Source organism: Oratosquilla oratoria, chromosome 12 (genome assembly GCF_046742065.1).
Source record: "Oratosquilla oratoria isolate Oo_2021 chromosome 12, ASM4674206v1, whole genome shotgun sequence".
Lineage (NCBI taxonomy): Eukaryota > Metazoa > Arthropoda > Malacostraca > Stomatopoda > Squillidae > Oratosquilla > Oratosquilla oratoria.
Genome location: NC_134788.1, coordinates 65,586,969 through 65,600,960, shown reverse-complemented (window position 1 = coordinate 65,600,960; position 13,992 = coordinate 65,586,969).

Below are 13,992 nucleotides of genomic sequence, written 5' to 3'. Positions count from 1 at the left end.
ACCCACTTCCCTCTCTCGTATCTTGCACTTCCTGGATGATGGGTCATCCCTGCATCTCGCCCTCAGCCTTGGATCAGAAGCAGTTGGTGATTTTTTTCTGTTTGTCACAGAAGATATGGCGCAAAATGTGGTAACCTGCACCAACCAGAGAATCGATATTTTGGCATCAAAATATGCTAATCAAGCAAAGGGATCACGTGGGCACACATGCTCAGATGAAATATTGGCCCTTATTGGCATTCTTGTAGAGAGTGGAGCCAAACAAGATAATAAACAAACATCAAAGGAAATGTTTGATCCTCTGCATGTGTCACTTTTGTACCGTGCTGGGCTAAGTGAATCAAGATTCACTTTGCTTTTACGGGCCATATGTTTTAATGACCACACCACACGGGAAGAACGAACCAGGACTGACAAAATGGCTACATTTAGGCACATTTGGGAAAGGATGTTAAGAGATTGTATGAAGGAGTGATTGTGCCAACAGCACTGTATGGGCCAAAAACATGGAACATAAGAGAGGAAGAGAGAAGTTTGAATGTGTTTGAGAAGTATGATAAGGGTTACTATGCTGGATAGAGTGAGACATAAGGTGGATAGGAGAAAGGGGGTGGAAAGGGAGTTGGGAGATAGGGTTGATGAAAGAGTATTGGGATGGTTTGGACCCATGGAAATAATGAGTAAAGAAAGATTAGTGAAAGAGGTGTGGAAGGCAGGGGTGAAAGGAGTGAATGTGAGGGGGTGACCTAGGATGAGATGTATGAAGTAAAAGGGGCATTGAGAAAGAGGGAAATGTCTGTTGAGGAAGGACAGAAGATAGGGGTGAATGGAGAATGGTTGTATATAGATTTTGCTGTCAGGCATGAGGGTGATGGGGTATGTGTGAAAAATAAATTGATGCAGCCCAAAGAAATTTCTCCCTGTCTTTTTCCTTTTCTGCATGAGGGGATGGAGAAGGGGGATTGCTGATTTAATGAAGTGGCCTGATACAAACCTGAGGTACTCCTTACAATAGGATACTTCGTGTAGAGCAATATTCCTACCACTAAACACTGTGTTTTTAAAATCCTCACTCCGTGGGTCTGTGCAACGCTTAGCCTCAGCAAGGGGGCCCTTCCCCTCCACCACAAGTCTCGCACACTATACTCCATTCTCTGAGCCAGGTATGAAATGAATCACAAGGTTTGTCAGGCAAGGGAGAAGGAACTTTTAGAGGGGTGGTTGAGGAGGGCCATTAGATGGTAAGGAGTACCTAAGGTTTGTATTAGGGAAAAATTAATTTTCCTGCGAAAATGACATTTGTTCCGAAGAATACAAACTCTTCGGTACTCCTTACAATAGGAGACTCGGACTTAGGAGGGAAGGAAGTTGTTATCTAGCCTGGAAAACCTCCGTAAGGAAATTTTAGTGTGCTAAGACTACGTTGACCAGACCCCTATACATTCCCCTAAACTTTGAAGTGCACCCATTTCTGTTCCCAGGAGTGGAGACAGACAGGTTATACTCACTTTTGTACCACTGAAGGGCTTGAATTGATTCCCTTGGAATGCTTGAGAGCCCTCGGGTGAGGTAAGGAAATGTAGGAGTATGAGAAGGACTTTGGAAAGTTATCACCGCGTTTGCCGAGCCAGAACCTGGATGAGTTGTCAGGGTTGGCTGTGTGCTATTGGGGAGGGGTATATCATTTCAGGACTTCTTGGGCGGCCACTATGGGGCCCAAAGAGAAGTTCCCTAAAGATTCCCACATAACTTCTTTGAGGTAAAAGGAAGTGAGCGTATTCTGGCTCTTCCATATATCTGCTTGAAGAACCTGGTTGACTGACAGATTCTTTCTGAAGACTAGGGAGGTACCCACTGCCCTCAGGTCATGGGCTTTTGCTTTAGGGCAATCTGTGTGATTCATTTCGTAGGCTCTGCGGATGACTTCCTTGATCCAGTAAGAAATTGAATTTTTAGTGATGGGCTTCGCCTTACCTTTAGTAGAGACGAACAACCACTTTAATTCTGGTCTAAGATGTTCAGTTCTCTTGAGGTAGGTCCGGATGGCTCGTACAGGGCATAGTACGGTTTTCGTTTGTTCTCCCCCTACAAATTCGTTCAAGGAAGGAACACTAAAGGACTAGAATCTAGGGTCGGATTTGGCAGGATCTTGGTTTTTGACAATGAATTGAGGCATGAAAGTGAAGGAGACCTCTTTCCATCCTTTTGAATGGGCGACTCTATAAGAGATGGCGTGTAACTCCCCTACTCTCTTGGAAGATGCTAGGGCTAGCAGAAAAACTGTCTTCAAGGGTAGGTCCTTCAGATGTGCATCTCGGAGGGGTTCGTAAGGGGGACCCCGCAGAGAGTTCAAGACTAATGCCACATCCCACGGAGGAGAACTGATTTCCCTGGGGGGAAGTGCCTGAAGAGCATGGAAATTTCTGGTGAAAGAGCTAGGTCCATTCCCTTCAGAGAAAACATCTGATTTAGCGCTGCCCTATAGCCTTGCACTGCCGAGAGGGAGATCTTGGACTTCCTGAGGAAGTGGAAGAAGGAGGCGATCTCAGGAATGGTGGCTTGATCTGGGACTATTATCCTGGAGTGGCACCATTCTGCAAAGGCATTCCATTTCCCTTGATAAAGGTTAGCTGAGGAAGAGCGAATAGGAGCGGACATGTCCTCCGCCACCTCTCTGGGAAAACCCTTCTTTAGGAGGATCCGGACCATAGTCTGAACGCGTGAAGATTGAGTGCTGAAGGGTTCTTGTGCCAAGCCCCGTTGATGGGTTGATGAAGAAGGTCTGGTCTTCCTTGAAGGGCCAGCAGCTCTTCTACCGCTAGATCGAGGGCGTCTGGAAACCATGAGGCTTCTAGCCACCCAGGAGCGATCAAAGTCATCCGAAGGTTGGATGCGTTTCTTACTCTCTGGAGTACCTTCTGTAGCAAGGGAAACGGTGGGAAAGCGTAGGTGTCTAGGTTGTCCCAATTTTGCAGAAGAGCGTCCTCTCCTGCTGCCAGCGGATCCGGGAGAGGGCTGAAATACTAGGGGTGATCAGAAAGTAATGACAGTCGGACTCGTAGCTGAGAGACTATAAGTGTTGGGGGGGCGGGGAGCAAAGGGCAGCAAGTGTTGCCTGTTGTTACATGTTTTAGCATGTCGCTGTTTGTCTAGCTTACATTTTATCGTTGCGCTGTGCGATTGCGTCATTGTTGGTTTGCCTCTCTAACCGGAAACATGGATTTTTCGAAAGAAGGCTGCAGATTCTACACCTTCACAAGGTGGAAACTAGGGAAAAAGGCAACGGAGATCAGAGAGGAATTGTTGCAAGTTTTTCCCGAGTCTACTCCATCACTGGAAACTGTTTCCCGCTGGATTCGAGCTTTCGCAGCCGGAAAATTGCAGCTAGAAGATGATCATCGTCTTGGCCGCCCTCGGACATCCGTGACCGAAGCAACGACGGTCCGTGCGCGGGCCATCATTGACGAAGATCCAACTGTTACTCTTCGATTCTTATCCTTGGAGCTCGGTGTCAGTTATGGGAGCGCACATGACATCGTGCATGAACACTTAGGGCTGAGGAAGAAGTGTGCTCGATGGATACCTCATTTGCTTACGGAAGAGCAGAAGAGCGAACGGGTGCGGATTTGTCGTCTATGGCTGGCTGAATTCGAGCCAAATGGTCCGAAACGGTTCTCAGATGTAGCTACCGGAGATGAGTGTTGGATTTCTTTCTTCACCACCAGAGACAAGCAGTCTAACATGGTGTGGTTGAGTGATGAAGAACCTCGACCTCAGATTCTGAAGGAAGGATTTCGCAGCAGGAAGCGCCTTTTCACCATCTTCAATTCACAAGGACCAATGTGTGTGGATGTAATGCCTCAACAGTGTACTATCACAGCTCGAGTCCTGGAATATCAGGCCAAGACTGCACCAACCCGTCGCCGATCGCGCCTTTTGCTGCACCATGACAATGCTGCCCCCCACAAAGCTCGCCTCACTGTGCAGTTCCTGGAGCAGCAGGGGATCACACTTCTCCCTCACCCACCCTACTCTCCTGACCTTGCTCCCTGTGATTTTTGGTTGTTTCCAAAGATCAAGGGTGCGATCGCAGGGAAGCTGTTTCATCGCATCCAAGATCTGGCGCGAGCAGTCAATTCAGAGCTACGAGGTATATCGGCTTCTGAGTACCGTGAGTGCTTCATGAAGTGGCGAAAGAGGATGGAACGTTTCATAGAGGCAGGAGGGGAGTACTTTGAAGGAATGTAGGCCACTATTTGGATTTACTTCTGTACTGTGAAAATATATGGTATCACTGTCATTACTTTTTGATCACCCCTCGTATATTGGGAGCTGGTGATTCCATCTGGTGGCGAAAAGGTCCACCAGAGGGGAGCCTCATTTGTTGAGGATGAAGTTCGCTACTTCCTGATGGAGGGACCATTCCGTGCTGATTACCTGACTTCTTCTGCTGAGGTGGTCCGCCCAGACATTCTTCTTCCCTGGGATGTAGCGAGCTCTGAGTGACACTTGGAGATTCTCTGCTAAATTGAGGATGTCCATAGTCAGAGGGCATAGGTCCTGTGAGACTGTGCCACCTTGCTTGTTCAAGTAGACTATACCGAGGAATTGTCCGACATGATGCCCACTACTTTCCCCGAGATATGATCCTTGAAGTGACGGAGAGCCAGCAGTACTGCTTTCAACTCTAGCCAGTTGATATGGGCTGTCCGCTCGACTGTGGACCAGGAACCGCTGACGTGATTGTCGTTGAGGTGGGCTCCCCAGCCCTCCTTGGAGGCATCGGAGAATAGGAGGACTTCGGGGGGAGATGGGCAGAGGGGCATCCCCACGAGCAGGTTGCACGTGTTCTTCCACCAGAGAAGAGAATCCTTGACTTCTCCGGTAAGGGGGATGCGTTGTCGGGTTTTTTTCCCCTTGCGGGGCCCACTGAGACTTGAGGAGCTACTGTAGCGGACGCATTCTTTGTCTGCTCCTGGGGATTAATCTCTCTACGGAGGCCACATGGCCCAGGAGGACTTGGCACTGTTTCGCCGTCAGGAACCCGGTCGATAGTGCTTGTACAACTAGAGAAGTGAGATTCTGAATTCTCTTCTCTACTGGGAAGGACTTCATTAGGGAAGAGTCCAGGACCATACCCAGGTATGTGACTCTCTGTCTGGGAATGAAATCTGACTTCGTCTGGTTGACTATGATGCCCAATTTGCGGACGAAAGTTAGGACCATTTTCAGGTGTTCTTGGCATAGCTGGGCGGACTGTGCCAGGATCAGCCAATCGTCCAGGTAACGGAATAGGCGAATTCCTTTGTAGTGGGACCACGCCGAAACGAGTTTGAACACTCTGGTGAAGACTTAGGGTGTTGTGGAAAGTCCGAAGCATAGGCAGGTGAACTGGGAGGTGTTGCCCTTGTGGACGATTCTAAGGAATTTTCTGGATGAGGGATGCACTGGTATTTGGAAATAGGCATCTTGGAGGTCCAGTGACACCATGAAGTCCCCTTCCCTGATAGACGCCCTTACGGACTCTGGGGTGCCCAATCAGAACTTCGTCAGGGAAAGGAACTTGTTGAGAGAAGACAGATTGATGACTTGTCTCCCCCCCCCTGTTGCCTTTTCTACGAGGAATAGCCTTGAGTAGAACCCTGGGTCCGGAGTCGAGACTTTCTCTAGAGCTCCTTTCTGAAGCAGAGCGGAGATTTCCTCCGCTTGGGCCCGCCCGCGATCCGAGTCCGGATGTGTCCATACCTCCAACACAAATATCCCAAAATTTACTGGGGAATCTAATACCTATGGTGTCAACAAATATCTTAATTTAATAGATACTCTGATAGTAAGAATATAACAAATGAAAAAAGAAAGATTGAGGTACTCAAGGAAATATTGATCCTGAGCATGGGAGGGCTAGGTTTGTCATTAACTTCCAGCAAATGGAGGAGATTAATCAATATGAAGATTATAAGAAAGCCTTCATTAAACATTTTATGTCCAAATGTGACCAGGATCCTATTAAGTCATTAGTTAGGATGATAAAAGAAGTTAGGACAAGTAAAACTGACACAGAGTACTTAGCTAGATTAGATAGGTGGTCAAAGGACATGAATTCTATCTTGAAAAATTCAGACTGGATAGAAGGATCAAGTGACAAAATGAAAATTTCTCAAGTAATCAAATTGATCACATTTGGATTGTTAGCAAAAAATTCTGATGACTTAACAGCAGAAAGGCTGTGCAAAGATCTTAAATCAAATATAAGTTTAGGAGAAGTAGATTATCTTCAAGGATACAGTGAGACCAGAACAATAAACCCATATGTAATGCCTATAAATCAACAAAGCCAATATAGGAACTCTAGAGAGTTTAAGAAAACAGAAGTAGGACATAGGCGGCATGCTAGAAGTCCATCCAGGGATGCTAGAATCCTATGTTTTAATTGTAATACCTGGGGACACAAGGCCCAAGAATGTTTTTATGGAATTATTTGCAGAAATTGTAAATACGAGGGCCACAGTGAGTATCAATGTAGGAACCCTCCATTCTGTATTTATCATAATAAGATAGGTCATAGGACTCATGAATGCAAAACATTTCGGGTACCCCCCGGGCTAAGAGGAAAAACCCCAGACACAGAATAAACAATTTCAGAACTCCCCATATATATACCGATAGGCGGTATTGTGTTAAATATGGGAATGCAAGAGAGGTGAAAGAAACTGACAAACTGATAATTACTGTTGCTAAAACTTCTGTAGGACCTCTCATTGCGGGTAAAGTGTTCAATAAGCCTATTCAAATATCTATTGATACAGGGCCTGTAGTTAATGTAATTACTAGTAAAGTTTTAAACCAGTAGAACCCGGGAGTGAAAATGTTGGAACCAATCCATTACTCATTGCAAGGTGTAACTGGAAATCAGTTAAAAACATTAGGTAAAGTAGAGCTAGATGTTGTCTTAAATACAAATGAACATTTGTACATTCCAGTGATAGTGGTAGAAGAGTCTGTTTTTTCAGGAGATTTATTGATAGGATTTGCAACTATGAGAAAAGAAAACATGGTAATTTGTCCTGCGGACTTAGGAATTTTAGTGAAGTCACAGTTAATCCCATTTTTGAATCAACCAGACTTAAGACCAATGACAGGAATCAATGAATCCTTAGATAACATTTCTATCTTAGATAACGAGGCCGAGCGGTCCAGACCAACTTAAAGCAAAGCAACTTGTGAACCCAACTCAGAAGTTCAGGAAATCCCAGAAATTACTAAATTATCAATGACTGAAGCCTTGATAATTGCAGATTGTGGCGTAACAAGGTCGACATTGTTACATCCCATGTCAATTAATAAGGTTGAAGTGTGTTTGAAAGGAATCAATGTAGACTGAATAATTACAGTCCCAAAATCAGTTAAAATTAAAGGATTGAAGTGGGACTCAGGGATTTATAAGTCAAATAAGAACAGAGTAGAAGTATTAGTAATTAATACTATGAATATAGAGATAGTTTTAAAGAAAGGTACACAAATAGGATGTATTCAGGTGTGTACTAAACCTATCAAAATTTTAAATGAGAATAGTGAGGAGATAGAATTACCAACTTCATCAATATGTTCAGTTCAAGAAGGAATAGACTTAAGAAATAGATATAAAGAATTATTACAATCAACTAATTGCCCTGAGTTGGATGAAGGTTTACTTGCTTTGCTTGTGAAACACAAAAAAACAATTGCTTTGCCGGGGGACGCCTTAGGCAAAACAACTGTTTTAAAACATCACATTAAGCTAAAACCAGGAACACAACCTATCTACATACCCGCCTACAGAGTTCCTCACTCTAAATTAGCAATAGTAGATAAACTGATCACTGAAATGTTATCACAGGATATTATTGAACATAGTAAAAGTGAGTGGAATTTTCCGTTGATCTTAGTACCAAAGTCAGATGGAACTATGCGCCCAGTTATTGATTACAGGGAATTGAATTGAATAAGCACACCATTCGTGATAGGTTACCATTACCCATTATCGGTGACATTTTGAGAAGTTTGGGAACTGAGAATAGATATTTTAGTACTATAGATATCAAATCAGCTTTTTGGCAAATAGAGTTGCATGAAGATTCAAGAGAGTTCACAGCATTTTCTACTTCAACAGGACATTATGAGTTCAAGAGAATGCCATTTGGGTTATGTAATAGTCCATTAACTTACATGAGATTAATGAATACTATTCTAGATGGATTGTTAGGAAACACTGCCAGTGTATTTCTAGATGACATTTTAATAGTTTCTCAGACTGCAGTGGAGCACTTTAAGAAATTAGATTTGATATTCTCAAGACTAGGAGAAGCAGGGTTAAAAGTAAAACTTGAAAAATGTAAGTTCTTGCAAGACAGTGTCATTTACTTAGGACATAAGATAGACAGACACGGACTTAGTACAGTGAATTCAAAGGTTGACGCTGTCAAGAATTTTCCAGTTCCGACCAATGTAGACAAGGTTAGGAGCTTTTTGGGATTGACAGGATATTATAGAAAATTCATTCAAAGATATGCTGACATTGCTAATCCACTAAGTTCTTTGTTGAGAAAGGACTCAAAGTTCATATGGGGACTTGCACAGCAGCAAGCTTTTGACAAGTTGAAAGAGAAACTCACGAGTTCACCTATTTTAATTTTTCCCGACTATGAAAAAGAATTCATTCTTTGTACTTATGCGCCTGACATAGGATTAGGAGGCATACTGATGCAAGAGAGAAATGGAACTTTGAAACCCATAGCTTACACATCAAGACTTTGTAATAGTGCGGAGAGAAACTACTCTATAACAGAAAGAGAAACTTTAGCAGTAATTTATTCTTTAGAAAGTTTTAGGGATATGATACTAGGGTATCCCATCAGAGTTTGGACTGATCACAAGGCTATTCAGAACTTATCTAAGCATAAGAATCTTAGAGGCAGACTTGCTAGATGGTTTGCGATACTCCAGTGCTATGAAGTTCAATTTGAATATATTCCGGGTAGAAGGAATCTAGCAGATTCACTTTCTAGAAACATTAGTCAACCAATGACTGGGACTGGGTTGATTAATTTTGTTTGTAGTATAGAAGAATTAGTAAATTTAGATGAGGAAATGCTAATAAGAGAACAGAGAGATGATGAGACATGTGATTAATCAAGCATTTGATGAACTCAAGAGATCCTCCAAAGCTACCAAAGGGGTATAAGATAGAGGAATTTCATTTGATTAATGGAATTTTGTATAGGAAAACAGTTGTAAGTAGGAAAGATATTTTTAGAGGTCAAGTAAATCAGTTGGTTATACCATTGCTAAATTCCTACTTAAATGTTACTTAAGTTATTATTGAAATCCCGTTCTCTTCCAACCTAAGATTTATATTATTCAAATTTATACCCTTCCCATTGAAGGTAAATGGTTCATTTTATGAAGTAGATATTCCAGTTGTGGACCCAATCAATTATATCCTTTCTGTAGACAATCTGAAGGAGAGCAGGATCTCTAATGACAAATTGAAGGATTGTAAAAGATTTAATAGGAATCTTTATCTTTGTCATTCATCCCTTTTTGTGTTCCGTGAAGCTTTGAAAAATTCATGTGAAGCTTCTCTGGCTAGGAATGTGTCTGTTATGAACAATTGCCATTATAGAAAAAAAAAATGGTAGACCAAATCCCTCATTGTAACATTCAAGGATCTCATTATTTGTTTTTTCCTAACAAGACAAAGGTATCAATCAATTGTCCCGGGTTGAGTCCTAAATTAGATTTGGTTGAAGGTCTTATCTCTGTATTTGATAATTGTGAATTGCATGAAGACACTATTTCCACAATTTCTAATACCCTTAATACAATGCATTTAACAGATAATACCTATATTTCAACCTTCAATTTCACATTGCCTGAAAACTCACCTCCTTTGAAAATTAAGAGAAGACCATTGTCAAGATCTCCCTCAAATGATTTTCCCATTATAACATTTATTGTTATACCTTTACTTTCAGTGTTGTTGGCAGCACTGATTGCCATTGTTGTATTCCGGAGGTTGACTCTGTCAAAACCCATTAACCATGTGTCTGCTTAACTATACGGGGTGACGGAGGAAGCCATTTTCCGTGCTTGTTTACCTTGTTCCTTGCATGCACTTTCTTGTGAGCATGAAAATACGCGGACCACTGCTTATCATCCCATTGAGTGCACGTTTCACAGGGGGATGAAGGGGAACACTCTATATTCCTACACTTGATGCACCAAATGTGTGGGTCCGCGTGTGCTGGCGGGAGCGGAATAAGGCAGGGATATTTCCCTTCGTTGAAGGCACACAACCTATCTCGAACAACAACACTAGAACCAGATTCCATACTTACAGTGAAGGGTAGGATACTCGGTGGGGGTTAAGGAAATGAAGCGGGGTAGGAAGAGGGCACTCAAGAAATTCCAGGCCACCGGATGTTTTTGATGCAAGACGCTCAAAAAGGACGCCTAACTCCTGAGCGTGCTGGAAGGCCGATGGAAGCGGACGAAGCAGGTTGCCCTATTTTCGTCACTACACAAACGCAAATAGTGAACCGTGGAATAAGAAGGGTGCACTATCGTTTGAATAAGAGAAACTTCACAACCGTTCAAATAAGGAATGCCGTTCCCAAAACTGAACTTGGGTAAATTGGAGCAAGTATTGTGAGAGATGTTGACTCGTTGGCTACCGCGAAGAGAATGGAGTATAGTGTGCTAGACTTGTGGGGGAGGGGGGGGGGGCGGTGCCACAGTAGGGCCCCTTACTGAGGATAACCGTTGCCCAGACCCACGGAGTGAGGTGTTTAAAACACAGTGTTTAGCGGTAGGAATCTTGCGCTACGCGAAGTATCCTATGGTAAGGAGTACCGAAGAGTTTGTATTCTTCGGAACAATTCTTGAATGTGGCTTAGTCAGAGACCATATTGGAGGTAACCACTGACAAGGTATTATGTAAATACAAGGATGTGTTTGATGGACCAGAATGTTTAGAGAGTGAATTACATTTAGAGGTGGATCCAAATGTTAGAGCAGTGGCGCATCTTGCATCTAAAGTGCTTGTAACCTTGAGAGATGGATTGAAATGTGAATTAGATGAAATGGAAAGGAAAGGTGTGATCATTAGAGAAAGTAGTCCAACATACTGGGTTAACGGTATGGTCATTGTAGATACAGTAAATCAAGAATATGTCTAGACCCTAGAGAAATAAGCCTTTAAAGAGGCAACACTATCCCCTACCAACTATTGAAGAAGTAACACCAAGGCCTACTGATGCCAAAATGTTTTCTGTATTAGATACTACAAAGTGTTTTTGGCAAATACAATTAGATGAAGAGTCTAGTCTTCCAAACTAATCATATTTAACACTTGTTTTGGTAGGTATAGGTTTTCCTTTTGGCATTAGTCCTGCTCCAGAAATTGATCAGAGGTACATGCATGAACTGTTTGATGATCGTACAACGTCGTACAGCGGATGAAACATGATGATCCAGTGAGAGGACAGTGGAGCGCACCACAACAGTGCCGAGGCGTAGTGTGGTACGATGGAGCTAGTAGCATAGCAACGGGCGTCGTCTTGGAGATAGGGGGCGTAGTAGTCGAAGATGGAGGAGCGTGGCAGAAAAAAAAAAAACAAAAAAAAAAAGGATAACTATCATCACATCAACGTATTGTATTTGGACGCGGCTATGAAGGGCGTCAATTTTGCGCTGAAATGGGAGCTGCGTGACATCGAAATCAGGACTGACTCAGCCACAGTAGTGGGGTGGATGAACTCAGTGCTAACGGCTGAGACGAGAGTACGCATGAAGGGAGCTGAAGAGGTCCTTGTGGAATGTCGTCTTGGGATCCTGAGAGAGTTCATAGACGAGTTTGGCTTGAGGATAAGGGTGAGGGATTGTAACGGAGGTGAATTCACGGAACTACGCCTCTGTCGAAGGAGTGCAGTGACTTATTTTGGATCTTCGTCGTGTGGTGAATGACGAAGAAGATGAGGAAGAGAGTCACGACTTGGTGGTGAATGAGGGGGCGGTGTCGCGGAGACCCTACCTACCGCGACACGCGTCCTTCGAGATGGCTGCAGGACTATGAAGTGGGAGATGGAGTAGACGAAGAATGAGTTGATCTCGAGATCAAGGTGGGGGCGAAGGTGAATGTGACACAGACTGGGACGCGCGGTTGGCACCCCCGGTGGGGAGGGGGGGTCAAGGGGCACGAGGAGCTGGTGACCCCAGGAGAGGGGGTGCGGGGGACTGCCCGCGGGTCGGTGCGCGTGGGCAGTGTAGTGAGGGCAACGGGTGTGTGCATGTCTGTGTGCGTGGAATGAAGGGGGACGCGGTTTGGCTATGTTACAAGTTAGACGGCAGGAAAAATAGCACAGGGACCGTGTGGTGTGAAGCAAAATAACCACAGCCGTAGGGGGGAGACAATACAATGCGGGTGGGGGGGGGGTTGACCTTACGTCCATCGACCTGACCAACACATATGGTTCAATCTGGCGGAAACGTCTTGGTCACCATTTGGGTTACCAATTGATCAAATCTTCTTGTATTGGCTAGATAATTAGGCTAGCTAATTATGCTAGTTAGGATCATATAGTCCACTCGCGTGACTGGTGATTACCTCAAAGGACTACTAGAATTAATTCAACTCCCACATAAACGTAGCATTACATTCCCTTCGAAGCTGGTGATTTGAATTTAAGAGCACCGGCAACAGTGTATGGGCATAGGCAGTTCACCCGACGCCCGCGGGTACCGAGCAGTTAGCCTCGGGTTCACACTGGGATAAGTGAGCCACACGTGCCCTCGGAAGAACCAAACGTGTCCCACTCTCCCATGGGGTGGCTATCGAGGATTTTACACCTCAATCCGGCCCGTTTAATCACCGTCAGCCATATAATAGTGATTCTTGTGTTTAGTGTCCCGGAGAATTGTTAAATTGAGACAAGTGTTGTACACAAGTGCCACAAAGACCAGAAACGTGTTTGATCTGTTCCGCCTACGGAGACTGAGCTTATTTAGAGTGTATGTTGAACCACTCCCGTGATACCATGACGAGAACATAATTTGATTCGGTGTGGTGAGATCTGGAAAAGGAAGTCTTCGGAAACGGATCCGCTTCCCGCCACGAGGTGTGCCATCAACGAGGACAGCCATGATTCCCGCCGCCCGCAGTGCCAAGTGTATCCATCGCCAGCAGCCGCACCCTGCATAACCGAGGACAAGTACTCATTTGAAAACTTCCTCAGGCCGTGCAGAATCCTCGGAGAAATTCCATAGTAAATTGAGGTATTTTGGTCATTATTAGTTAGGAATTAAAGCGCGCAAGGCTAGCCAGGTAGAATACGTAAATCATAAGTGAAATTGGAACATTTGAGATTGAACACTTAAAGATTCAAGTTGCATGTCAGTTGCCACTGACTGTAGAAATAACTTCAATCAATAAACTCAGTGTAGTCTGCTCTGATTAGCCTAGGATTGTGATCTACATCATGAGCTGCCCCTCCCCCCTCTCTCTTTGAGAAATAAACACGCTCGTCTTGAAAGGAACGGTCGTGGTCCCGGCCGGTGACTCAAATCTCCTGGACTTTGGCTCCCAACTGCAGCTATCCAGCGCCCTTCGCCAATTTCCCAGCGTACGAGAATTCTCATGCCCCCCCAACCATTGAGCTGCTATTATCTATATTTCTACTTTTAATACCTCTGCTGACCTGTTCGACCTCGTCTGTGTCATCTGCACACCTTTTGTTGACACCCATTCTGACGTCTGGGGCACTTCCCCTTCCTCATTTTCTTCCATTTTTCTCAATAATCTCTCCCCTTCTCCTTTTTCTTCAAATTTTCACTGCACCACGAACTTTCCCCTTCCCTACTGATACAACACAGGTACTCCCTCGTTGCTGAAATCCACTTTTTTTGTGTGTGGGGGGTGGGGTTCCAATCTTCGCTGTCAATCCGACGTTGTGTGTT